Below are 26,054 nucleotides of genomic sequence, written 5' to 3' on the forward strand. Positions count from 1 at the left end.
GGCTCAAAATGGTTAATGGCTACACAAGGGCTTTGGGAAGTGTGAGATGCCTCACAAATGCAAGGTGGAATTATTCATACAAGGCAGAGGAAAGGACCAGAATATGAAGATGAATGCTATCATGGAAAAGTGTAGGCTAGCAGGGGAAATAAAAAGGACTATACAAATAGTCAAAACATAAGACTCGGTGCATGCAAGCACTACACAATCTATCCCCGTGTTGCCAATTTTGGAATAACAGAGAACATATGAATACATACATATAGCTGGGTAGCCTCTGACATTCCCACTCCCACTGCAGGAGCTCCTTGCCCGGTTGTGTCCTCTCCCAGTTAATCCCCTTCTTTCTATTAATGTGGGTCTACAGCAGGATTTTCTTTTTTTCCTGGGTGGCGTGGTACATTAGTTTTCTATGGCTGCTGTTAACAAATTATGGCAAATTTTGTGGCTTAAAGTAACACAAATTTATTATCTTACAGCTCTGGAGGTCAGAATTCCAAGATGTGACTCCCTGGCCCAAAAGTCAAGGAATTGACAGGATCGTGTTCCTACTGGAGGCTCTAGGGGAGAATGTTTCTTCCTTTTTCTACCAGTTAGGGGACACCTGCATTCCTCTGTTTATGGACTCTTCCTCCGTCTTCAAAGCCATCAATATTCAGCTGAATCTTTCTCAAATTGCAACCTCTGCTTCCATTGACATATGTCTTCTGACCCTGACCCTCTTACCTCCCACTTATAAGACCGTCTTCTGATTACATCGGGCCCATGTGGATAATCCAGGATAATCTCCCGAAGATCCTTAACATAATCACATCTGTAAAGTTTCTCTTGCCATGTAAGGTAACATTCACAGGTTTCAGAGATAAGGACCTGGACAACCTTGGGGGAAGGGCACCTAAATCTAGAGCTTCAATCTTTTTTTTTTTTTAAGTCTATTTTAAAAAGAGAAATATAGGGGTTCATGGGTGGTTCAATTGATTGAGCACCTGCCTTTGGCTCAGGTCATGATCCCAGGGTCCTGGCAGGGAGCTCTGTGTCTCAGCAGGGAGCCTGCCTCTCCTTCTCCCTCTCCCTCTGTCCCTCTCCCTGCTCGTTCTCTGTCTCCCTAATAAATAAATAAAATCTTTAAAAAAATAAAAATGAAAAGAGAAATATGAAATGCCCAACTGTCCCCTTTTCTTCCCTTAAGAAGTTACATAGCAACCATTTGTATAAATGTAACAAATGCTGACAAAATATGTCCCAGTTCCTCTCTATATCCATTAAAGGTCAGGTTCCCTGCAATGAGGAAAGAGGACACAATAGGTAGCAGCAAACAGACTCCACAGAAAAGGAAGGGTGAAAGGCTCAGGTCGGCAAACTGTAATATGTTCTTCACCGGGAACTAGGCTTCGGCCCTTTGAAATGATGAGCTGCTAACAATCCTTCACAGCTCCCCAGCCGCTCTACCTCACAGTCCTTGGGTGCTGTCCACCTCAAAACTTTCTGGAAGCATTGTTAGGAAACTTGGCTCCTATTTTCCCCCCACCAGAAAGACCTAAATAAAAATAAAAATAATGGTGCTGCTCTGATGGAGGTGGGCACACTGAACCCCTTGACCACTGCTACCAAATTGTAGGACCATGGTTTGAAATCACTGTTTTGGGAAGTCATTTCTCTAAGTAAAATAAGACTAACGAGTTAGAAATTATCATTCGGAATACGGAAATGGGGAGAACAGCGTGTTCCGACACCGTGTTGAAAGTTATTCTTCTCCCCGTGGAAGCAAAGAATGGGATAATCTTCCAGGAACTGACTTCCATCCCGACTCTTGGTTTCCCCACCTGTGCCTATATCCCAGGCTCCTCGCTGTCCTAAATGTGTTTATTTCAGTTCTAAGAGTGAAAGGGCCAATGGGCAATAGAGGAAAAAGGCCCATAACCCCAGAAATTGGGGCTTAGATGAGCTAGCGTGGACCCCTTATTTGCCACATATTTATGGAGTCCCTATATTGGGTCCAGGACTGCTTTCGATGCTGGGGACATCATAGGAACCTGGACTTATTGTGGGCCTCTCACAGTGGGAGGCAAGAAGGGAGCCCCAGGGGGGAACAAATGGGGATGGTCTGTGGGGGCTACTCCAACATGTGTTGGATAGGGCTCCACGTGAGGGCCACAGGGAAGGCCTGGAAAGCTTCCCCCCAGCAAATGGTGTGTAAGCCGAAGTCTCCAAGTCCAGCAGGAGTCAGCAGCAGAGGTTGGGGTTGGGGGAGCCTGGGGCCCAGCAGAGGTTGGGGCTTAGGGGGCAGTGGGGAGGGGGAGGCTGGGATCATGATGTCTAATGTGCAAAGTCAAAGATGGTGAAGAACCTAGTAGAAAGGGGGGCATATGCTGGAGACAAGCACGGGGGCGAAGGTGCTGGCGGGCCCGGAGGCCATTGACGGAGCTCTCCCTCCCTCCCAAGAACCAGGAAAGCCTGTTCCTGGGTCCCACGTAGGGGACAGACTCGGTGGGATTTATTCCTCCCTGCGAACTCCGTGACCTTGGCCAATGCACTTCCCCCTTCCCCGCTTCTCCACCAATGCCCGGCTGATCCCTTAAAATCTCTTCCCGCTGGGACCCCAGGGGTGGTTGAACACACGGGAGGCCGCACGGGGGGGCGCACGGGGGGCGCACAGGGGGCCGCACGGAGGAGCGCACAGGGGGCCGCACGGGGGGCCGCACGGAGGAGCGCACGGGGAGCGCACAGGGGGCCGCACGGAGGAGCGCACGGGGGGCGCACGGGGGGGCCGCACGGGGGGCGCACAGGGGGTCGCAGGGGGGGCGCACAGGGGGCCGCACGGGGGGCGCACAGGGGGCCGAACGGAGAAGCGCACGGGGGGACGCACCGGGGGCCGCACGGGGGCCGCAGGGGGGGGCGCACAGGGGCCGCACGGAGGGGCGCACGGAGGAGCTCACGGGGGGAGCACAGGGGGCCGCACGGGGGCCGCAGGGGGGGGGCGCACAGGGGGCCGCACGGAGGGGCGCACGGGGGGCCGCACGGAGGAGCTCACGGGGGGCGCACAGGGGGACGCACGGGGGCCGCACGGAGGGGCGTACGGGGGGCCGCACGGAGGAACGCACGGGGGACGCACCGGGGGCCGCAGGGGGACGCACAGGGGGCCGCAGGGGGGGCGCACAGGGGCCGCACGGAGGAGCGCACGGGGGGCGCACGGGGGGGCCGCACGGAGGAGCGCACGGGGGGCGCACAGGGGGGCGCACAGGGGGCCGCACGGGGGCCGCAGGGGGGGGGGCGCACGGGGGGCCGCACGGAGGAACGCACGGGGGACGCACCGGGGGCCGCAGGGGGACGCACAGGGGCCGCACGGAGGAGCGCACGGGGGGCGCACGGGGGGCCGCACGGAGGAGCGCACGGGGGGCGCACGGGGGGCCGCACGGAGGAGCGCACGGGGGGCCGCACGGGGGCCGCACGGGGGCCGCAGTGGGGGGGCGCACGGGGGGCCGCACGGCCCGCAGCCCGGTGCCTGGGGGCGTCTGCAAACTGGACCTTCCCAGCGGCCCTTCCCCAAGCCCCGGGCCTCCGGGTCGGTGCATCCTCCGGGAGGGAGCGATCGAGCCGCCTTTGCTCAAAGCAGAGCCCCAAGGGCCCGGGGGGCGGCGGGGCGCGCGAGCCCGGGAAGGCGCGTGGAGCCGGGGCGGGCCACGGCCGCGGCTCACTCCTCTGATCGCCCCTCGGGGGACCCGGGGGGGTGCAGGGGGAGCCGCGGAGGAAGGCTGGCCGGCCCCGAAGGCGCACGGCTGGGACCCGCCCCCCGGTCGCTCCCGAGACCCAGCCCCGCAGCAGCGCGCTCCGCCCCGGCGGCGGGCGGGGGCCCGGGCGGCCGCGGGTCTGCGCAGGCGCGGGCGCGCGGGCGAGCGGGCGGGAGGCGGGCGCGGCGGGGCTCCTGCGGCCCGCGGCTGCCCTCTGGCGGGGGTCGGGCGCCACGGCGAGGCCGGCGCGGGCCCGAGCGGCGGGGGCGAGCCCAACGCCGGGAACTGAGCCAGGCGCTGTGTTTTTCCAGGTCCGCGCAGGGCCAGGGGAGCCCTGCGTGTTTGTTTGGTGGGAATGGATTACTGGAAACCTAGACGGAAGGTGCCCTGCAAATAGGCATGCACCGTATTGTTGGGGAGTCAACAGCCTGGAAAGTAAATGTCAGGTGATAGCCGTGCTGGGAACCACCGCCCCATCCCTGACCTTGAGCCAGGCGCTGCTGGCAAAACAACGCTGCTGCTCAGGGAGGAGGGCGGGGTGGCAGGGAGACTGAGAACTTAGCTGGGCCCAGCGCCCCAAGTCCACGGGGGGAGGGAGGGGGGCTGTAAACGGGGGTGGAGGAGGAGAGCGCCCACCCCTTGGCCCGCCCTACAAAGACATCAGCTATGTGGACTAGTAAGGCTCCCAGGGAGGCAAGCTTTCTGCAAGGTGGGGGGTGGGGGGGAGGGGGGAGGGGTCCCCGGGGACCCACCCAGTCCTAAGGTGTCTGAAGGGCGACCCCAGCAAGGGAAGGTTTAGCTGAGAAGGTGAAGGCTCCCGGTGGGGTGAGAATCATGTGAGTCTGCTTAGGGAGCCACACTGCGTATGGTCTCCTTTAAATTCACCATCACTTGCTGCATGTGCTCGGTCCTCCCCCCTAATTCCTGATTCTGAGTTGTCCTTGATCTTCTTGGGTCCCACCCTGTTTTTGTCTTAGGCGATTACTTTGGAATGTGTTTCCTCTCCTCAGAGATATAAAGATTTGTCATGAAAATCACCACTGGCCGGTGCCTCTGTTCCTTTCCACCTGCCTTTCTAGGGCTGCCAGGCGGTGGCTTCCTTAGGGCTTCTCTGCCCTACACACTCTCCTAGCTCCTGACTCTGTCCCCATTGATGGACATCACGGGGTGCGCCACCAGAGGGGCTTTCAGTGCCTGGAGTTTTGATTGGGAGGAGAGCACCTTGGGAAAAGAAAATATGAACTCTCAAAGGCGTGCCATGTTTGCAGAAGCCATGCATTCCTTGAGAGGGTATTTCCTTTCCCTGGCCTCTGAACGTTCCCCCTGGCTGCAGATCCTGGGGTTTAATGGTGTAACCTCACCACATCTGCTTCTGCAAAGGTTATCTGAGCACTCTGTGATGGAGGGTACCCTAAGGACTTCCCGTCGGGGGAGATGCCACGGACAGAACGTGGGTCTGGAAGGCCCATGGTGTGGACTCTGCGTGGTGACACTGATGTTCCGTGTTCTTCAAGACATGTTCTTCTAGACTGGGTGGCCTCATTGGAGATTTAAGCCCTCGCCGCATAGAGGGGCGCGTTGAGACCCAGAGAAGGGAAGTGACTATCCCAGATCACTATGTGTTGGGTGCTGTGGGGGACGTGGACATAGAAGAGGAGGACCTGCCTTCAAAGCTCGCTGCTCAACTGGGCAGATAAGAGATGCCTCTTAGCACCAGCTCTACGTGAGCGTCTGTCATTTTTATCCACATTGTCTTCCTCTCCAATCTCCTCCAAAAAAAAAGAGGCTTCTAGATAACTCTGATTTTGAATGGGTGCAAATCCCTTCCCCCAAAAGTCATGTCGAATCCAGTTGCTGCTACTAACTTATTGATGGATATCATCCAGTGGCCTTGGGAGGCGGTGGGCAGCCCTGCCACAGCCTGTAATAAGGAGAGAAAACCCAGCATCCACCCCGCAGTGAATAATAGAACAAAAAGCTGCAGGTGCCTGCAGGATCAAAGCACAGAAGCAGTAGTGTCTCTGGGTTAAATAGCTCAGCGGTGTGGGCTGGAGTGGGCGGTGGGTGCTCTGGACTTTCTGGGGGGGAGGAGGCTGGGCTGCGGGGGAACAGTCAGCCCCTGGGAGGATTTCCGTGCCTTACTAGATCCTCGCCTGTGGCTGTCTTCTAAACCTTCTCTGGATGGGGGAGGGCGGCCTCTCCTGCAGCCTCCCTCTCCACCACCCTCACCTCCAAAGTTTGAAGGGATGGAGTGGGTGAGGCAAAAGGTGAACGGGCAAGGAGGCTTCCCAGGGGAGGTAGGAGACCCCCGACCCCTGAGCTTGGGCCTTGCTGAATTACTTTCCAGGCCTCAGTTTTTCCTTCCGTAGAATGAAGAGGTTGATACATGATCTCGAACTTTTCTCCCACTTTCTTAGACTGTACTTCTCTGAAGGGAGGCTGAGCAAAGTCTCCGCTCAGGCTCTCTGTCCGGTGCTGGAGAGGCCATGCGGAGTGACCGCCTGTGCTGTCCTGGGGCCCACCTTCAAATCGGACAGCCAGGGATCCCTGGGTGGCGCAGCGGTTTGGCGCCTGCCTTTGGCCCAGGGCGCGATCCTGGAGACCGGGGATCGAGTCCCACATCGGGCTCTCTGCATGGAGCCTGCTTCTCCCTCTGCCTTTGTCTCTGCCTCTCTCTCTCTCTGTGTGACTATCATAAATAAATAAAAATTAAAAAAAATTGGGCAAATCGGACAGCCAGGTCCGTGTCTGAGAGCGAGCAGCAGGCTGCAGGCAGGAGGGTCACCATGTGTCCTGTCACCCCGCCGGCTACCACCTGCCAGCAGAGAAACCAGCCTCAGCCTTCAAGGAATATTTTGGGCGATGAATTGTTACTGGGATTTTTACCTTCAAAGAGTATTTTGAGATGATAATGTTCATGTTTGCATCTTTAGGTACATGCATGGTTCTAGTAGAAGCCCCTGGGGGCTGTGAGGGCTCCCGGGAGCTTTGCAGGCTTTTATTTCAATAAAGAGGATTCCCCGGGGTCCTCAACACGCTCTGAGAACGACACCCTGACTGCTCCTTGTGAAAGGGGGTGTGAGTGAGCGACTGAGTGAGTGTGAGCGGGTGTCGGTACGTGTGTCCTGAGTCAGCCCGAGTCCTGGGCCTCTTGTCCCTTCTCCGGAAAAAGCCAGCGGAGGAGTTACGTGTATAATTGGAGGAAGGAATGTGTCAATCAGGAAATAACCGTTTTATTAGTGAGAAGCCACTGAAAAGCTGTCCTGGGGTGCGTGGGCACAGGGGCCGTAGGCAGACGAGGAATCTGAGAACAGGGGATGGGGGAAAACCAGACTTGTCTTATTAAAGACAGAAACGTCCGTGTTTGGTAACACCCAGGACCGCTGCACGGATGCCCCCGCCAGAACACGCAGGTGTGCACACACACGCACGGCTCCGCGGGAGCGCTGTCCCCACACACCTGGGGTTCAGGGTTGGCCGGCATCCCCTGCAAAGACAGGCTCACGTCCTGCCCCCTGGTACTGGTGAGAGAGAGTCTCTGCGGTGTGACCAGGCTGAGATGATGTTAGACTAGAGTAGGGTCATTGGTGTCCTTGTATGAAGAGGGACATTTGGGCACAGACGGAGGTGCAGAGGAAAGGTGGCCTTGTGAGGGCGGAGGCGGGGTTTGGAGTGACACCTGCCATCAGCCAACTGACGCCTGGGGCTCGCAGAAGCTGGAAGAAGCCAAGAAGGATCTTTCCTTAGAAACATCGGAGGGAGCAGGGCCCCTGGACTCCTTGATTTTGGACTTGAGCCTCCACAACGGGGAGAGCATACATTCCTGTTGTTTCAGGCCCCTAGTCAGTGGGGCTCTGGTTCGACAGCCCAAGGAAGTGAAGACAGCCAGCTACGCCGAATGGATGGTGCGTGGGCACCCCCGCGGGGCGGGGGACACGGCACCTGGGGCGCCAACAGCAAGGGCCACTCGGGTGGCACGGACTTGACCTGCTCCTCCGCTCCCTCCCAGCAGCCTGGGTCTCTTCCCCCAGGGTCGACTCTTTCCCTGGCATTCCATTAAGGACTGTCCCGAGGAACACCTGGCCTGTGTATCTCCAGCTTTGTGGGCCCCGGGCCGTGACGACCAAGGCTAGAGACTCTGACTTCAAGGCGTCCTGTCCTCCTTGGGCAGGGAGACCTGCAGTTTGAGGACGGGAGAGCAGGCTGGGGGCAACGCGCTCCGGGCTTTTGTCCTCCCCCGCCCCCTCATCTGTTTTGATTGAGAAATAGTTTGTTAATCGAGGAATATACCAGATCCTAACATGCACACATTTGATGTGTGCAGTTTGATGAGATTTGCCAACTAGAAGCAGTCATATAACCACCACTCCAGAGTAGTGGTTAAGAAATGACCATTTAAGAAATGACCATTTTTGGGACGCCTGGGTGGCTCAGCCCTTAAGCATCTGCCTTCAGCTCAGGGTGTGACCCCGGGGTCCCGGGATCGAGTCCCTCATCGGGCTCCCCACAGGAGCCTGCTTCTCCCTCTGCCTGTGTCTTTGCCTCTCTCTGTGTCTCTCATGAATAAATGAAGACAATCCTTTAAAAAGAGAGAGAGAGAGAGAGAGAGAGAGAGAGAAATGACCATTTCCATCACCACAGAAAGTTCCCTTGGGCACCTTCATGGCCAGCCCCCCATGGTCACCCCAGGCAATGCTTATTCCCATTTCCAGCACCGGAGAGTGATTCCACATGTTCTCAAGTGTCACGTACACAGACATAGGTAGTAAGTCCTTTTGTGCATATCTGGCTCCTTTTACTCCACATAATATTTTTGCAATCAATGCCTGTGGCTGTATCTGCCCACAGTCCACGCTTTTCTTTATTGCTAAGTAGTATCCTACGGTACTGATGTACCACAATTTGTTCATCCATTCACCTGTTGATAGACATTAAAGTTGTTTCCAGCTTTGGGCGATTGCAAATAAAATTGCCACAAACATTGACTAGATGAGTCTTTGTGTGGACACGTGTTTTCACTTCTCGTTGGTAAATACCTAATAATTGAAGGGCCAGTGCGTGTTTAACTTTTTAAGAAACTGCAAAACTCATTTCCAAGGTGGTGGTACTATTTTACATTCCCACCGGCAGCGTATGAAAGTTCTAGTTGTTCCGCATCCTCACCAGCACTTGGTATTGTCTATTTTTAATATTGTAGTTGTTCTGTTGGGAATGAAGCAGCATCTCCTTGTGGTTTTAATTTAACTGTTGGCCATCTATCTTTTAATGTGTTTATTGGACATTGCTATACTTCCTTCTGTGAATGAAGTCTTTCGACAATTGAGTTGCTACAGTTGAGTTTATTTTCTTACTGTTGAGCTATAAAAATTCTGCATATATTCTGGATATGAGCCTCGGGTCAGATATATAAGTTGTGATTATTTTCTTCCAGTCTGTGGCTTGCCTTTTCATTTTTTAAGATAATTATTTTGAACTCTTTTGTCATGCAGCTTGTAGATACCCATTTCTTTAGGGTTAATTACTGCAGCTTTATTTGATTCCTTTGGTGGTGTCATGCTTTCTCGATTCTTTACGGTACTTGCAGCTTTGCTTTGGTGTCTGCACATTTGAAAAATCGGTCACCTCGTCCCATCTCTACAGATTGCTTTCTGCAGGGAAAGCCCTTCCCTAGTCAGCTCAGCCAGAGACTCTGGGAAGGCCAGTTGGTGAGGACTGCAGTTGGTGAAGTGGGGCTGCTCGTAGGATCCCTGAGGAGGCCCGGGGCCAGGGCAGGGTGCACAATTAAGGAAGTGAACACCACATATATGTCATCCATTATGGACGTCAACAATCATAGCTGTAAGTTCCCTTAATCTTCTCTTGGTAGAAGATGGATCTGAGTAAATGCTAACAGAAAGCCAGCTGAGGTTACGGAGCAGAACCTCTCACGCTGCAAACTGGAATCTTGTTTGCTCCGATCTTTATTCTCTCCCTCTTCCTCCAATCTGCAGCATAGATGCTTTTTTTGGCAGTCCCACCCCCTTCCTTCTCACATATCCCCAAGAACACACTCACACCCACACAAATATGTAGATAGCCTCAAGCCACCAGACTCCATATCTCCGATACTCGAGATCCTTGGGACCAGAAATTGATAGAGATGAAGGAGACCTAGAACTGGTCCCCAGGGAGTTTGGTTATAGACAGAGACAAAGGTCATTGGGAAGAGGGTGGGGAGAAACACAACACCTGCAGAGAGAAACATGAGTCAGCACACACAGGAATAATAATAGGGAAACGGGAGTATTAATAGAAGAGAAGCATCTGGGAACTGGAGGGCTTCCCCCAAAGTTGGTATGGCCCAACTCCTATTGAGATGCAAGAGATCACCCAGCTCCCCATCCTTCTTTGACAGACACCTTGAATTTGTGACATAAAGTTTGAGGATGGGGAGGAGGCCTTACTGACAGTAACACAACTCATGCTATCGAGCAAAAATAGAATATAGGCTTCAGGTACGACTAGGTTTAGGACTTCCAAGTGTCATCGGGGCTTTGTCTCTCCAAATCGTAGTCAGGTGTTCTCTTCATGGTGAGCATGGTGGCCATTGATAGCATAAGCCTCACATCCTACCAGACGGCCAATTCCAGGAAGATTAGCATCTTCCCTTATCACTTTAGTAGCAAAGTCCAATGGAAGGATCTAATTGGCTTTGTTTTGGTCACATGCCTATCCCTGATCCGATGACTGTGGCCAAGGGCACGAACTATCCTGATTGGCCTGTCTTGTGCACATCTCTGAAAAAGGGCAGCTACAGTCCCATCCAAGCCACTTGGGATGGATTCCCCACAGGAAAGAAGGTTGTTTGACCAGAAGAAGTGGAGCGGTTGGTTCCGGACAGGCAACACAATGGCAGCCCACTATATGGTCCAAACCCCAACTCCTTGTGTGGCTGTGGGACACAAACAATCTAACCTAACTATGCATCAGTTTCTGAAAGAAGGATAATATTCTTGGTGTATTTAATATTTACACCCGGATAGCACTGGGGGCTGATGGTCAAGAAAGCACTCTGAGATGTAAAGGGGAGTTAATCTGCTCAGCTGTCCCTCAAGGCACAGACATTTTCTTTGTGGGAAGCCGCAGAGAGAGTGGCTCCACTCCCTGAGCCTGTTTTAACTTGGTCACTAACTGAGGTCACACAGAACTATCCTCGGAAACACGAAGGTGCAGAGGTGGCCAGAGAGGGCAGGTAATAAGGATTCCGATCCTGCCACCCTTCTCTCCTTGGGAGGGATCTGTGACCACCCACTTGTACCCCGAAACACAAGGATGGGCGCACACCGTGTGGCCTTCTTTCCCCCACCCACTCCCACCCCAGCACAAGCGGCAAATAAGATTATAGAAGCCGTGGAAGGCAGCATTTGGAAATTTAAAAGATAAGCGTGCATGGGGTAATTGAATAGCATTCTGCTGAAAAACGAGCTCTCGGAGCTCATAATCAAGACTATGCTTTACCAGAGGGGCTCTCCTGGGCCTGCCTTTGCAAACCCAGCAGGGTTAACCCTTTGGGGGGTTCTGCTAGGGGAAGGCGGGTTTTGTCTTTATTTGAGGACTCTCTGGACCTGTCCTGATGATGGGATGCACCGCCTGCATAGCAGGTAGGGAGCTCCTTGTCCCTGGCAGTGTTCAAGCAGGGGATGGAAGGGCAGGGGTGAAGCCTCTGGTTTTAAGGGGCTTATCAGCTCATTCTGATTTTTCAGACTCACCCATCCAGTATCTATCCAGAGCGTACAATACTGTCAGCACCAGGCTCAGGTCTGTGGGATAAAAATGCAAATAATAGTTTGTACAGGGCTTCGCGGGCCCCAAGCGCTATTGTGTGTAGGAACTGACCGATCCTAGCAGCACCCATAGGAGGTAAGTACTACCGCTGTCTCCATTTTACAGTTGAATAAACTGAGGCACAGGGAGTTGAAGTAATTTCTCCGGGGATTCAGACATGGGTGACAGGAGAAAGTATATAATATCCACGCTGATGACGCCGACCCGGCTCACTTGAATTTGCCCTCTTGTTGGGGAGAGCAGAGACTCTGAGGTTGGAAGGTGGGGGAGAGGAGACAAGGGATGAGGCCCAGGTGGAAGGGCTCCCCAGGCCCTTTCAGTCAACACCCGCCCCCCTCCACGGGTCCCTGAGCCTAGCCCTCCTCCAGCCCCCCTTGGAGGGGGCCGGGGATGGATGCCATCCCCTGGAACCATCACTCACGGTCTTGCTGGCCACCCCCCACCCCTCCAAACCCACCTCCCTCTCCCCCTTTTTTCTCTTTCTCTGGTAATCGTAATTATTTGGGAATTTACAGAATAATCCGTCACCAAGTCCTCCAGAACAAATTGAATGTCAGGTTTATAAAACAACCTAATAAAGCAGATGGCATTACCCACTGGTAAATCTCTTCCCCGTTTCCTGCCCCGCCCCCAACCCACTTCAGTGTCTCGGAAAGCTGACAGATTATCCATTTACAGGCAGATTAATCCTGAACAGTATAAACATGGGGAGAAAATTACACTTTCTTGTCTCCATAATTGATAAGAAGGACGCATTAATCTATAAAGCCCAGAGGAAGGCCCATCTGTCTGGCCAGGCAGACGTGGGGGTGTCTGGGAAGGAAGGAGTCCCTCCCGCCCATCTCTCTGGCCCGCTGACTTTTTATCGGAAAGCACCCTCCAGGGGCTGCCCGCCCTCCCCCCGGCCCTGGCAGCCCGGGCCCTCAGCCTCAGGCGGCCTCCGTCTCCACCACCGTGAGGCGGGCAGGGTTCAAGGTCCAGCAGCTCAGGATTCCAGGCCAGGGCAGAGGCTCTGCCATTGGCCTTCTGCTTCTTTCCAGAAGCTCCGACACAGAGCTATTAGTCTCTCTCTGCGGTGATTCCATCAGTTTGCCCCAGGTTGTCCACTCTCGGGGCCTGGAGGGGATTCCAAGAGGAATTTGTTCAGTAAGATTCTGATTCCATTCCCTCCCTAGTCTCTACTATGACTTTAAAACTTTTTTTTTTTTTTTTTGTAAATTTACACTCTTCCCTCCCCCGCCTTCCTCCTTTTCCAGCACCTTCCCCCGGTAGAGGCAGCTGTGAGGCATTAATTGTCTCCTTGAGGCCTGTCAGAGCTGTCAGGAAATGTCACACCGGCCAGATCCTCTCTGCAGAGGGATGTGAGTGGAAAGAAGGTTTCTGAGAAGACTCTGCTCCAGGAACAACCACCCGCCCCCAACGTAGAGACATACAGTGACACGGGCAACAAACAGCCCCATCCTCAGCCCTCCCGCGGACTCCTCTGTCAGCGAGCCTGGGATGTCTTGAGCTGGGGATGGAGGGAGTGGGGCAGGTGGGTGGATTTATCAGGAGTGGGAGAGAGGGCCCAGGGGAAATTCTGGCAGATTCCCATTTGATCAGAATGACCCTATTGGCCTATAGGACCTCAAAGGAGAGAGAGGAAGGGGGAAAATGAGGATGGGGAGGGAGGGAGGCAGAGGAGACAGCCGCAAGCACTGTGGGACTGGAGGAAGGGAAGATGGGGGACGGTAGACAGGAGGAACGGAGAAGTCTATGGCCAGAACTCATGAGTCCTGCCTTTGGGATGGGTGGGCATCGCGGAGGATCTGCGCATCTGTGTTTCCTTAGCTCCTATCGTGCTGCTTCCCCCAGAGCACAGTGAGAGAGCTGGCCTCCCAAGAGTGGAGCTCGTTTCTAGAGCATTCTCCCAACTTTGTGTGAAGGCTCCCAGGGGCCCAGAGTCGGAATGAACGGCAGAAACCTCTCATGGGTGAACTGTGCTTCACAAAACCTTTCAAACTGAACCCCTTGACTGCAGACTAGCTTTGGCTAGGCTTCTCCTAAGCGACAGTGGGAGAGCATGCCATGGACTGGGTTGTGGTCACCCAGGGCCACGTCCTTCCACTGGCAGGTAGTGGATGCCTATGTGCTGCCAAATAGCGCTCGGGTCTTTGTTTTTGGACCCCACACTTTTTTTGCACTAATGACACATGGTACCCCTGGCTCTCGTTTGAGGATGGCTATAACCAGAGTTTCCCAAACGGTGTCCCTGGGAGCACTAATGGTACTTGGCTATTCTTTGAGCTCCACAGTTAAATTGGAGAAGTCAACATCATTTCCTCTGTTTACTTCCCTTTTTTTTTTTTTTGAACTTTCTTTCTCTTCTCTACGCTAGCTGATTTTTCTCTGCTCCTTTCTATTTTTTCTTCTTGCCCTCTATATGAAAGAGCATCGATTGTGGGCTTGATACAAGCCCACTGAAATCATAAATACTAACCCATTGTTGTTTCATGCTTTCCTTTTAAAAATAAATCATTAAGTTCCACATATATATTTTTTAAATTGACAATTATAATTTTAAAGGAGAAAGAATAAATGACTCTGACCCTAGGGTCCTGAAAGCTTAGAGGTAATATTATTCCATTTTCATGTACTAATTTTAATAAAAATCATTGCAACATGAATTGTAAAGTAATGATATGTAAATTATCTAGAGAAACCAACAAAGCACTTAATTTTAGCCCCTTAAATGTAGTAATTAACGCTGGATAAACATCTAAGGTTTGGAGGGTTAGTTTTAATTGGTATAAGTTTGGGTGAGAAAATGAAATTTTTTACTTATTCTGTTTCTAAGAGTCTCAAACTGCTTCAACCAATTAACTTGTTACTGTCTAAAGAGGCAAGTTTTTTAATAGGAAAAAATGATTTTCTTTGTTCTGCGACTGTATTTTCATAAAGTGATGAACCAGAATCAGTCCCTACATGCTGTTTAAAGAGAAGGGTTTTTTTTTTTTTGTTTGTTTGTTTGTTTTTTGTTTGTTTTTTGTTTGTTTGTTTGTTTTTTGGTTGATTTGTCTTAATTTGTAAAGCCCTATGTTAGGCATCTTCAGAAGATACAGAGAAAGGAAGAAATGCTATTCCTGCTCTTAAAAAGGCAAAAAAGATAGAAAAAATGCATCTGAAGATGCCATTAAGATTTTCATAAAACAGGAGGGCGCCTGGGTGACTTAGTTGTTAAGCATCTGACTCTTATTCTCGGCTCAGGTCTTGCTCTCTGTGTCAACTTAAAAAAAAGAAAGAATTTCACAAAACAAAGCTGCTGGTTATAAATTTTTTTTTTTTAAGGATGATGTGAAGTGGAAGAGCACTGGAGAATAAAAAGCTTGGGTCTGCATGTTCACCTTTCATGGTTTTGCTCATACAGTCCCTATGTCTAGACTGTATCTGCCGTGCTCTCTATACCAGCTTCCATGCATTCTTGGCATCTTTTCCGCTTCAACATGGGAGATTTGACTACTCCTCTTCTGGGCCATCATTGTATCTGCTCTTCAGTCTCTCAGTAATATCTTATTGGATTTTTATTGTATTTTCATGTTGGCAGATTCAAGAGTCGAGGACCTTAATGCACTCCAAACAGTATAAAATTAAAGAACACTACACATAGACCCATCATAATTGAAATGGTGAAAGTTAAGGTGAAGATAACCCTTTGAAAGCTGCTGGAGGAAAAACTACACATTACATATAAAGGAACAAAAGTTCTAATGACAGGAGATTTTTTCGTTTGAACCCTGAAGGTCAGAAGACAATGGAACATCATTTTTAAAGTACTGAAAGAAAAGAACTGTCAACCCAGAATTCTATATCCAGCAAAAATATCCTCCAGGTATGAAGTCAAAATTAAGCTGTTTTCACATAAAAGAAAACTAAGAGAATTTATCACTGAATACCTGGTTTGTGAGATTGGTTAAAGGAAATTCATCAGGTTGAAGGAAAATAATAGCAAAAGACAGTTTGGTCTTGAGGAATGAAGGAAGAAAAACAGAAAGAAATAGAAACAAATATCTGAGTAAATATAAGAGACCTTTTCTTTTTTCCTTTTAAGTTTTTAATTTTTTATTTATTTTTTAAAAAGATGTTCTTTATTTATTTGAGAGAGGTAGTGAAAGAGCATGAATGGGAGGTGGGAAGAGGGAGAGGGAGAAGCAGACTCCCTGTTCAGCAGGGAGCCCAACTTAGGGCTTGATCCCAGGACCCTGAAGTCATGACCCGAGCATAAGGCAGATGCTTAACTGAGCATCTGAGCCACCCAGATGCCCTTTGAGTTTCTAAAAACCCCATGTGATCATCCAAAGCAAAGATTATAACCTTTTATTTGGTGGAATTTTCAATGTGTGATGATAAAATACAAACGACAATGACGATGACAATGACCATGATAACATAAAGGTCAGTTGAGGTGAGTACTAAAGGAGTTTATATGATTGCAAAATGCCTATATTTTACTAGAATATGGAAGTATATATATTTTTAATATCTACAGCAAAAAACTACAAAACAATGCAAAGTGATTTAGCCAGAATGCCAATGACAAATTAAAATGGAATGCTAAAAATTATTTCCATAATCCCAAGGAAGACTAGAAAGGGAGGATAAGAAATACAAAAAAATAAAGGGAAAATGTAAAACAAATGGTAAAATGGTAGAACAAAATCCAACAATATTAATTACATTAAATGCTAATGGTCAAAACCCTTCAACTAAAATGCAGAGAGTGGATAAAAAAGCAAGTCCCTACTACGAGTGACTTCAGGTGACACACTTTAAATACAAATACTTAAAGGAAATAGATCTCTTGCAAATAATAAGCATAAGAAAGGCTATATTGAGATCAGATAAAATAGGCTTCAAGATAAAGATTATCACTAGAGGTAAAGAAGAACATGTCATAAAAAGGACAATTCATTAGGAAACATAACAGTTACAAACTTATATAAACCTAATAACAGAGCCATTTCAATTTTAGGAATAGAAACAGTAAAAAGGACTCCGCTTTGATGCACAACATGCATGCATCTCCAATCATCATATTTAATGAGAGAATCAGGCAAAAAATAAAGTATATACTATATAGTCTGGTTTTTGTAAAGTTCCATAAAATGCACTCTATACTATAATGACAGAAAAAGGATCAGTGGTTTTGTGGAGATGGAGATACAGGGAGGGAGGGATGTTGATGAGCACCAAGAAACTTTTGGGAACGACAGAGATGTTTGCCATCCTTTTTGTGAGGGTGGTTTTATTTGAATGTACACTTGTCAAAACTGAACATATTGCATGTTTTAAGTATGTGTGGTTAGTGCACTTCAGGTATATTTCAATAAGATTGGAGAAAAATGAATACTTAAAAAAATCAGGTAATCACACCTCTAATTCCAATCTAATACTCTCTTTTCCCCTTCCTTATGTGTATCTCGTTCTTGCACACTGATTCTCTCAACAGGTTTTCAACCTCCCTGGTTCTCAGGAGCTTTGGTATATTTACTCATTTCCTTGTTGCCATAATACATACAAAATAGTTTCAGAATCGCAATACCCATACCACCATCAAAACAATGCTGTTGGATACAGTTCAAAACTTCTGTGCAGTTCTTATTTTTAGAGTATGTCTCACTGAGACTGTAGAGCCCAAATACTATGCCCAAAAGTTAATTAATTGGGTTGGTTTTTCCCTTCTGTATGGTTATCTTATTGATTTAATATAGAGATAAGTTCATTTATTTCCATCCACATTCAATTTTAGGGTCTTTTCCCCCTCTCCATGTTTGATGATTTAGTTTTATTTTCTTGTGCGTGTAGTGAAATATTTAAATAGGTCAAAAATCCAAACTATACAAATAGTACATTTAGAGAAGTTTCTGTCCCTCCCGTAAGCACTTCCTCATGGTTTTGACTCATTTCCTGCAGGTAACCGATTTCACTGATTTATATAACTATGTTTTTTTTTTTGCAAGAATGGGCATATATTCTTATTTTACTTTCCTTCTTACAAATATATGGCATACTATCCATGTCTTTTACTTAAAAATATCCTGGAAATTGCTTCACATTAATTTATAGAGATGTTTTTCAATTTTACAGTTGGATGTTATGCCAAGGTATGCATATACAATGACTTACTCTACCAATCTGTTCTGTGTGTATGCATATAGATTATTCCCAATATTTTGTTATTATAAATAACTCTACGATGAGTCACCTTGTGCACATTTTGTTTCCTATTCTTAGAGATGGATCTTCAAAGTAAATACATGTACGTAGGATTATTGGGTAACAGGTGAAATGCATATGTAGTTGTGTTAGAAATTGCCAAATCCCTTCTGTGGGGGTGGAACATTTTGCATTCCCACCAGCGTTAACTTTGAGTGTCTGTCTTCCCATATCCTTGTCAAAAGAATGTTTTATAAAGCTTTTGATATTTTGCCTGTCTTGGAGCTGCAAAATGCTATCAGTGAGTTTTAATTGGCATTTTTCATATTTTCTCATATTCCAATGATCATTTTATATATTTATTATATATATCCTCTCTCTCTCACTCTCTCTCCCTCCCCCTTCCTTCTTCTTTGGTTTAGTCTGTTTGAACTTTTCTCCTTGATTTTTGTGAGTTGTTTACATGCCAGGATATTAGCTTTTTTTATCTGTGATACACTCTGCATATATTTTCCCAGTATATAATGTGGTTTTGACTTTACTTATGGTGATTTTAGCCATGCAAAAGGTTTTTTTAAATGTAATTGAGTGATCTTTTATTGATTTTGGATTTTGATTCATAACGAGAAAGCCTTTTCTCAGTCCAAAATTATAAAGTAATTCACTTGTTTTCCTCTAATACTTGGGTGGTTTCACTGATACATCAAACGTGTCTGATCCATTTTCAGAGTGTGAGGTATGATTCCAATTTTATGTTTTTCCAAATGATTATCCAGTTGTCTCAGCATCCTTTATTTAAAATTCTATCTTTTCTAAGTGATTTGAAGATGACACCTTTATCATATAATACATTTCCCTATGCACTTGGGCCTATTTCTGCCATATTACTTCATACTTTCCATTTATTCTACATTTTTCTGGCTTTTAATTCTTCTTCTGTTATGATTTCCATTACATAGGAACATTTTCTTATGCTTATGTAGAAGTTATATCTTCAATTTTTATTTTTGTGGTGGTTGGCTTTAATTTAAAATCTGCACTTCTGTTTATGTGTTTGATAATGTCTAAAATCTTAGTTTTGAAGGTTATAAATATGTGTTTTCTCTTTTAATCTTTTGTTTGATACTTGCTGTTTTAGACAAGCTTTACTAAGGAATTTGATCACTCTTCCATCGAATTTTTCTAGCAGCACTTTCCTGGATTTATTTCTCTTTTTATTTGAGTGCTCTTCCAAGAGAGTTATCAAAATGGGATAACTGTGGTAAACCTCATCTGCCTGAAAATATCTCAGTGGCACTCTTGCATATAAATGACAATTTGGCTATATATAAAATTCTAGGTTCAATGTTCTCTTCCTTTAATACTTTGAAAATATTTCTCTGTGTGTTCCGATTTCCAATATACTGTTCAGAAATCTGATAAAACCTGAGTCTTTACCTTTTTTTTATATGACTTCTTTTACTCTCTGGAACCTTGGAGGGTTTTTGTTGTTTTGTTTTGTTTTGTTTTGTTTTGGTGTCTTTGATTTCTTAATTTCAGTAATATATGTCTACATGTGGCTTTTTCTTTATTATCCTATTTGAGACTCTACAAATCCTTTCAGTCTAGAGTCTTTCATCTTTTATTCCTGTTTCTTCAAATATTTCCTCCCTTCTTTTTTTCTCACTTCTTTGGAATTCCATTATTTAGACATCAGTACCTCTGCTTACTTATGACTTATCTTAATGTTTCTTTAAAAATTTTTGTAGTTGGGATGCCTGGGTCGCTCAGCGGTCCCAGGAGTCCCAGGATCAAGTCCCGCATGGGGCTTCCTACAGAAAGCCTGCTTCTCCTTCTGCCTGTGTCTCTGCTTCTCCCTCTCTCTCTCTCTGTCTCTCATGAATAAATTAAAAAAAATTTTTTTTCTACCGTTGTATTTTCTCTGATGCTTTCTAGGAGAACTTCTCAATGTGATCTTCCAGTTTACACATTCTGTCTCTTTAGGGTTATTCATCCAGCTATTTATCCCTTCAATTTATTTCAATTATTATTCATACACAATATTCCTATTAGTTTATTTTTTATGACTTCCACCTACTTCATATTTCAATAGTGTCTCTTTGGTTCAGAATATTTATTATGCTTATTTTAAAATCTTGGTCCATCTTTCCCAATTATCCTGCTTCATGAGATGCATGATGCTCCGTTTGTTATCTTTCTTTTAGAGTGGTATTATTCCCCAGTGTCAAATTACGTTGACCTATAAACTTGTGTTCCCCTGTGGATACTGTTATTCTGTTTGTAATGTGTAGTGGGGAGGGTCTGAAATCCTAGTTTGTCACCTTCCTGTGCATTTAAAGAAGAGAGAAGGCATGAGTTCCAAGGCAGAGAGCCCCTGGGTGACTGGAAGCACACTACTGGTTCCATTAACTCTTATCCCAGGAGAGTTTTAGGATTTCTCTAATACTTGGAATCCCCAGATGCCTGGATTGTGATGCTGCTTGTTCTAAGTAGACAGTGGTTATCTCAAGGAGCTCTCTGTGGGGTCGGGGGGTGGGGTGGGTGTGTTTGTGGGGGTGCGGGCGTGGGTGGGGGAGGACATACAAGCCCAGAGCTTGAGATCCAACCTAATCTCCCACTGTTGCTCCTCCCCCGCCCCTGTTCACACACCCACCTGTCCCTTTCACACACACAACTATTCTCAGTTGTCAGGAGCCTTCTGTCTCCCAGGGATTTCTCACAGTTTTATGTTTAGAGCCTCAGATACATGACTTATTTTCTCTGCTGTAGACTCTCCAACATTAATTTTGGGCGAGGAAGCTAGCAGCTTATGCTAGTTTGCCATCTTGTCAGGAACTGGTGACTCATTCTTTCTGGGTAAATGCTCAGTCTTGGAGATGTCTTCTCCTTTTCCCTGGTCCTTTACATCGTGGTCCTCTACATCGTGGTCAACGGTTTACAAGACCTGGTGCTGCTGTAGGGAGAAGGATGTCTTAGATTCACTCAACATCATTCCCATTTGTCGTCTGCGTCCTGCAGAACGGCTGATCTGGGCTAGTGCCTGACCTGACGATCCCTGAGGCCCCATCTATTTGTTTGAGGCCTCAGGCTAGAGTCTACCATTAGTATGTATGGTATAGTTTTGTGATTTTGGTTGGGAAGCACCTGGCACCTTTTCATCCGATCTCAAGGCTCTGCTGGTCCATTGGCCTACCAGGCAGCTCTGAATTTGTCCACCAGAGAAAAAGAGGTCCTATGTCATCCTTGAAGGCCATGAGCAGACCTAATAGGGACCCAAAGGTGGCCTCAGGCTCATTGATGCAGCAAGCATACACAATGGCTGCTTTTGTGTTCTGTGCCATGTTGGCTGCCTAGGTGCTGGGCTTCTCTTAGACTGAGATTTCTAGCCTCCCTAACTTACTCCTGGGAGAGGGTCCTGCTGTCCTTCTAATATTCTTGATCTTCTCACATTTATCTAGATGTTTCCATAGTGCTTCCCCTAATTGTAAGCTATAGAATTTTGCATAAACTTCTGTTATGACCTCTTTCCCTTTGCATCATAAGTATTTATGTTTCTGTCTCCTTGGTGAGACCATGAGCTCCCCTAGGGCAGGTACTGTTTAATGTTTTTCCTTGCACTGCTTAGTGTCTGGCTTAGGGCTTGGCATAAAATAAGCACTGGATAAATGTGTGTTGAATCAAATTGAATAATACAAGTTAAAAAGAGATAAGTGCTTTAAAAGAGGTGTTTGGGGGAGAAAGACATTATTTATGGTTGGGGGACACGGAAAGGTTTCTTAAGGTGAAATCTGAGAGTTTTGACTGATGGAAAGAGAAGAACACTTGGGGTGCAGAGAACATCAGGAACAAAGGAATAAAGATGAAAAGCACAGGATGTTTATTCCTTTTCTCGAATTTCTTTGCAACCCCTTGTACAGTGCCTTGGACATAAGTGGCCTTACGAATAAAGTGCACTGAGTAAGACAAAATCCCTGTGTCCTCCTTCCTCCCTAGGAAGGTGAGCCTGAGCTGGAGATGCCCAGTGGTCAGAGGAGACTCAAGGTCAGAGAGAAAAGGACATTTCTTCAATATGGACGTGTCCAATATTACAGCGTTTCACACCTGTATTGTTCAGTCAAAGTCTCTGCAGGAACTAAATGGCACACCCGGACAATGTGAGAATTTAAGTAGGAAGCTATTCACAAAGGTGTAAGCTGTTAAAGGAAACCTTGGGCCAATGTAGGCCAATCCCTAGGCCTGAAGGACAAAGGGAGGAGGAGATGCCCTTTATGAAGCACTGTCCAACAGGAACTCGGCCTCCTCTAGGGACACCGTCACACTGGAGGTGTGGACACCTGTGTGCACACGTATGTACATGGATGTACATATGTGTGAACATGTAGCAGGGTGAAAAGCCCTCCACTTCCTTCTCCCCCTGCCCTCTTGCATCCCCCACCAGTGCCTGCCATTGGCCAAACCCAGCTGAAAGCCTCCAGAGGTACCGAACAGGGTGTGGGTCGGTGGAGGGTGGACCTGCAGATGGAGAAGATCTAGTGTACTCTCATTGTCTCATTTAGTTTCAACAAAGACCCAAGGAAGATGGCTTTAACTATTAACATCTGAGGATTATAGTTGAGGAGAACAAAGCTTGAGAAGTTGACTTTTCCAGGATCAAAAGTTACTTCAAGGAATAATTGGGTCTTTATTGCCCATAGGAGGCATCGTGTATGTGTGTGTGTGTGTGTGTGTGTGTGAACAGGGGTGGATGGTGAGGACAAGGAACACATAGCAGGCAGGAGCTCTCATAGGCCACTCTGAAATGGAGTCCCTGGAAAGGCCAGGAAGGGCATTACTGAACCAAGGCTCATGTTATATATTAGGATCTGGACCCTGGAGCTTGAAAGCATGAAGAACATTTGGGGTCCAGGCCTTAGGAGCGGCGGCGATAATGGTGATAGGCAACAGTGAGCTAGAGGGGAAGTCTCAAACTTTTTGGTCTTAGGAATCCTTTACACTCGAAAAAAGTATTGAGAGCTCCAAAAAGCATTTGTATATGTCCTGTATTAGAAATTAAAACAAATTTTAAAATACTTCTTTTCAATTTATTTAAAAAATAACAGTAATAGAGCTATTACATGTTAATAGAAATAACATATTTTTGTGAAAAATATTTTCCAAAATAAAAAACAATTTCTGAGTAGAGTGGCATTGTTTTACATTTTTGCATATCTTTTTAAAGTCTGACTGAATCCCATCTGCTTTTGTAATCAATCTGTTGGGTTATGTTGTTTTGGTTGAAATATGCGAAGGAAGTCCAGCATCATCCAAATGTGCAGTTGGAATAGGTAGGAGTTTTTTTTTTAAATTCAATTAATTAGCGTATAGTGTATTACTAGTTTCAGAGATAGAGGTCAGTGATTCATCAGTCTTATATAACACCCAGCGCTCATGACATCACATGCCCTCCTTTATGCCCATCACCCAGTGACCCCATCCGCCTACCTCCACCCCTCCAGTGATCCTCAGTTTGTTTCCTAGAGTTAAAGGTCTCTAATGGTTTGTCTCCCTCTCTGATTTCATCTTATTTTATTTTTTCCTCCTTTCCCCCATGTTCCTCTGTTTTGTTTCTTAAGTTCCACATATGAGTGAAATCATATGATAATTTCTTTCTCTGATTGACTTATTTCGCCTAGCACAATACCCTCTAGTTCCATCTGCATCATTGCAAATGGCAAGATTTCATTTTTTGATGACTGAGTAATATTCCATTGTATAGATAGGTAGGAGTTTTTAATAGTTTTTTTCAGAATTGTGACTCTTCATTTTTGATACTACACTAAAACTCAATCAACAATACTTTCTTAAAAGTTATTTGCAATGCAGAACTTGAAACCATATCAATGAACCTTTTATACTCAATTGTATGTATTGTATGAACTTACATTGGTGATTCTTCTGCTTCCAATGGTCCTTTTATCCATGCATGATCTTGTAGAATCATGCATTGGACATTTGGAAAATATTATCTCATTAAGTTATGTGGATCTTCCAAATGTTGACACATTTCATTATACAAGATTTAAAAACCCCATCAGATGTGTTCTCACCAGTGACCTCATCGGGAAAGATTTTAAATATTAGGAAGCTGTGAAGTTCGTGGTGATGAGCACACATTTTCCAAAATTCTAATTTTCACACGAAACTCAAATTTGTATCATCAGCCACAAGTTTGTCAATTGTTTTAAGCGACAGGCTCATTTTGTTTATTTTCTTTTTTCTTTGTTTTAATTAAATCAACAGTTTTTAAAAATTTTTATTATAACACAGTGCAGTGTAATATTAGTTTCAAGTGTATATAGTACAGTGATTCAGCAATTCCATACAACGCCCAGTGCTCATCACAAGTGTACTCCTTAATCCCCATCACCTATTTTCGCCCGTCCTCCTCCCCACTTCTGGTAACCATCAGTTTGCTCTTTATAGTTAAATCTGTTTCTTGGTTTGTCTTTTTCCCCCCTTTGTTTCTTAAATGCCACATGAGTGAAATAATATGATATTGGTATTTCTCTGACTGACTTACTTCGCTTAGGATAATACCCTTTAGCTCCATCCATGTCATTGCAAATGGCAACATTTCATCCTCTTTTATGGCTGAGTAATATTCCATCGTAAAGTGGTCCATTTCATTCATGCATGCTGTCCAGTTTTCCCGACACCATTAGTTGAAGAGATTACCTTTTTCCACTGGATATTCTTTCCTGATTGTCACAGATTAATTGATCATATAATTATGGGTTGATTTCTGGGTTTTCTATTCTATTCCATTGGTCTATGTATCTGTTTTTGTGCCAGTACCATTCTGTTTTGATGACTACAGTTCTGTAATATCCTTTAAAATACGGAATTGTGATGCTTCCAACTTTGCTTTTTTTTTTTTCAAGAGTGCTTTGTCTATTTGGGGTCTTTTGTGGTTCCATACAATTTTTAGGATTGTTTGTTCTAGCTCCGTGAAAAGTGCTGATGGCATTTTGATAGGAATTGCATTAAATGTGTAGGTTGCTTTGAGTAGTATAGACATTTTTACAATATTTGTTCTTCCAATCCATGAATGTGGAATGTCTTTTATTTCTTTGTATCATTTTCAATTTCTTTCATCAGCATTTTATAGTTTTCAGAGTACAGGTCTTTCACCTCTTTGCTTAGGTTTATTCCTAGGTATCTTATTGTTTTGGTGCAATTATAAATAGGATTGTTTTCTTAATTTCTCTTTCTGCTGCTTCATTATTAGTGTACAGAAAAGCAACAGACTTCTGTGCATTGATTTCGCATCCTGCAACTTTATTGCACTCATTGATCAGTCCTAGCAGTGTTTTTGGTGGAGTCTTTTGAGTTTCCTATATACAGTATCTCATTTTGTTTATTTTTGAGCCAGTTTCTACCAAAACACAAGTCTGAATAACCAGAGCTTGTCAGTTGTTCTTTCAAATAAAAATGGTGTTCCATGTCAGGAGTAACTAGTTCAGTTCATCACTCAATCCCACAAATGCTTCTTATTTGAGATGAGGATTGGGTTTCGGTATGCAGCAGAAATGCTTTATGTGTACTTCTCAGTTAGTCACACAGAATATTAAAAAGATATGTACTGAAGGGTGGAGATTTAATAAAATTAATGATTTTATTAATTAAATTAATGATTTCCACTGCTTCAGAAGGAACGTTCATAAGTAAAAACGGCCTTTTTAAAATGTGACCGTGTACTGAGGGAAAAATAAAATGACTTTTAGTTCAGTTGGATGCTAACATTTTGGCTCAAACGGGCGTCAGCAGTTTTGCCTACCACTGCCTTCACAACACTGTGCAAATGTTAACGCAGTGGGAAAGACAAATAGTGTCCTAATAATATAAAAATATTTTGACCTCTGGACCCCTGAAAGAGTCTCAGGGAACCCCCAGGGATCTGTGGGCTTTCTTTGAAAAGTGCTGAGCTGTGGAATCAGGGGGAGGTGACGGCAAGGCCTGGGATGTTATCCCCACCTGTGGGAGGAGCTGCTTCCAGCCTCTTCGCCACACTGTCCATGGGGCCTGGGCCTCTGCTGCCCACACGGATGGCAGCACCCAGGGCTGTGTGGACTGTCTGGAGCAGTGGCAGGCGGTGGGGGTTGCCAGGGACTGAGCCAGTGCAATCTGAAGCTCCAGTGGTTTTTCCAGGTTAGACAATGCAGCCTTCAGACAATAGGGTCTGAAAACTTAGGCTGAGATTGTATGGGCAGCACTTGCTAAAGAGAAAGAGGTAGGGGGTCATTGAGTGGGCCGTCTTTTTAGAAGACACCC

General features: G+C 46.4%; 1 long non-coding RNA gene across 1 annotated transcript; it reads right to left on the bottom strand.

Moving 5' to 3' along the window:
* Positions 1–12,196: 12,196 nt before the first annotated feature.
* LOC112648216 (uncharacterized) lies at positions 12,197–21,268 on the bottom strand. The gene is made up of 3 exons (XR_003128823.2): positions 21,145–21,268; positions 20,398–20,697; positions 12,197–12,668 (listed from the first exon to the last, which is right to left on the bottom strand). It is a non-coding gene; the product is annotated as an uncharacterized LOC112648216 (long non-coding RNA).
* Positions 21,269–26,054: the final 4,786 nt, after the last annotated feature.

The sequence above is a fragment of the Canis lupus genome, chromosome 7 (genome assembly GCF_003254725.2).
Source record: "Canis lupus dingo isolate Sandy chromosome 7, ASM325472v2, whole genome shotgun sequence".
In the NCBI taxonomy this organism is placed as follows: Eukaryota; Metazoa; Chordata; class Mammalia; order Carnivora; family Canidae; genus Canis; species Canis lupus.